General features: G+C 46.4%; 1 long non-coding RNA gene across 1 annotated transcript; it reads right to left on the bottom strand.

Annotated features, from left to right (window-relative positions):
* Nucleotides 1–101: 101 nt before the first annotated feature.
* LOC117940031 lies at nt 102–1,689 on the bottom strand. The gene is made up of 3 exons (XR_004655696.1): nt 1,614–1,689; nt 671–756; nt 102–233 (listed from the first exon to the last, which is right to left on the bottom strand). It is a non-coding gene; the product is annotated as an uncharacterized LOC117940031 (long non-coding RNA).
* Nucleotides 1,690–2,083: the final 394 nt, after the last annotated feature.

The raw sequence follows: 2,083 nt of genomic DNA, 5'->3' as shown, positions 1-2,083 counted from the left end.
CTTTATATAGACCTTAGTGGTCCCTGATACTGTATTGGATGGATGGATGGATGATGACAGGAGTAATGAATGGATGGAATGATGGAGTGATGGAGTGATGGAGTGATGGAGTGACGGAGGAGTACCAGCTCACCAGGACATCGTGGATCAGCGCCTGATAGGTCCAGGTGTGGTGGAGGGGCGTGGCCATGTCCACGTTACGGTCCGCCAGGACAAACAGAGGCCTCTGGAAACTGGAAAGGAGACAACAACAATCACACCTGCTCCTGATGCAGCACTGCATCATGGGAAGTGGAGTTTCACTTTTTTAGCAATTTAAAAAAATTGTTTTTGTCAATTTTTTTCCTGCGTTTTTGTAGTTTTTTTTTCAATATTTATCACTTTTTTAATGTTTTGTTCATTATGTTTTAGTCAGTTTTTAAATTTTTTTATTGTCACTTTCTGATTTTTTGCCACTTTTTCAGTTTAAAAAAAAAAAAAAGTTGATTTTTCCTTCAACTTTCTTTTGTCATAGTTGTGATACAGGACGTTTATGAAAATCTGATCCCCAGACAGATCCTCCGGGTCGTATTAGACGAGGAAACGGGACGATGTTGGACTCCGATTACGAGGCTCCGCCCCCGACGCTGCATCCACAGATGTGCGTGATGGACATTTAACGGAGGTTCACCTGAACTGTCCGGCGGCCATGTTGTCTCCGGTGAAGAGGCTGTTTCTGGCGTCCCGCAGGTTCTCACGCAGCTTCTTATCCAACTTCTACACACACACACACACACACACACACACACACACACACACACACACACAAAAGAAGTCAGTCACACACACATGCACGCACGCTCAAGCACAGAGACACACACACACACACTCACACATGCACACTTACAGAGACACACACACACACAGAGACAGACACAGACACACACACACACAAACACAAAGGCACTAAAGGGCACACCCTCATACTCTGCTCCTGACTGGCTAGTAGTCCTTACCTAGGTACTGTCAGGACCCTCATACTCTGCTCCTGACTGGCTAGTAGTCCTTACCTAGGTACTGTCTGGGCCCTCATACTCTGCTTCTGACTGGCTAGTAGTCCTTACCTAGGTACTGTCAGGACCCTCATACTCTGCTTCTGACTGGCTAGTAGTCCTTACCTAGGTACTGTCAGGACCCTCATACTCTGCTTCTGACTGGCTAGTAGTCCTTACCTAGGTACTGTCAGGACCCTCATACTCTGCTTCTGACTGGCTAGTAGTCCTTACCTAGGTACTGTCAGGACCCTCATACTTTGCTCCTGACTGGCTAGTAGTCCTTACCTAGGTACTGTCAGGGTTGTAACGTTGGAAATATTTCTGTTTGTTGTGTTTTAACAGAATACTAGAAGCTTTTGATGAAATTGCCTCGTTAAAACGTTAGTTAGTAGCTGATTACATTTCCTAATTAAAGCTTTGTGAACCTAACTGTAATGCTGTTAAACAAAGGCATTAGAACTACAAACATGTCTGCCCGTATCACATCTGAGAGATGTTTTAATCCGACATCAACCTGAACGAAGAGCTTTACGTTCGGTCATTTAACGAATCAGATCGCCGTGCGTTACGGTTACTCACCACGGCGACCATCTCTGCTGCGTTTCCACGGGGACAGCGAATGATCGGTACCGCACCTGATCAAGGAGAAAAGATGTAATAATGTTTCCTGGTTTCCTTTCTTCACATCTCTTTCCGTCTCTTTTTTTCTCCCCTCTATCTTTCCCTCTCTCGTTCCTTCTTTTTCCCTCTGGTTGCCAGTCTAGTTCCCTCTCTGGTACCGGCTTGTTCCCTCTGGTTCCATCTCTCGTTCCTTCTTTTGTTCCCTCTGGTTCCCTCTCTGGTACCGGCTTGTTTCCTCTCTCGTTCCTTCTTTTGTTCCCTCTGGTTCCCTCTCTGGTTCCCTCTCTGGTTCCCCCTTTGGTACCCGCTCGTTCCCTCTCTGGTTCCCACTCCTGTTCCCTCTCTCATTCCCTCATTTGTTCCCTCTCTCTCGTTCCCTCTCTCGTTCCCACTCCTGTTCCCTCTTTCATTCCCTCTTTGTTCCCTCT

Source organism: Etheostoma cragini, unplaced genomic scaffold (genome assembly GCF_013103735.1).
Source record: "Etheostoma cragini isolate CJK2018 unplaced genomic scaffold, CSU_Ecrag_1.0 ScbMSFa_1528, whole genome shotgun sequence".
In the NCBI taxonomy this organism is placed as follows: Eukaryota; Metazoa; Chordata; class Actinopteri; order Perciformes; family Percidae; genus Etheostoma; species Etheostoma cragini.
Note: the sequence above shows the minus strand (reverse complement) of the source record. Positions and strands in the feature narration are given on the sequence as shown.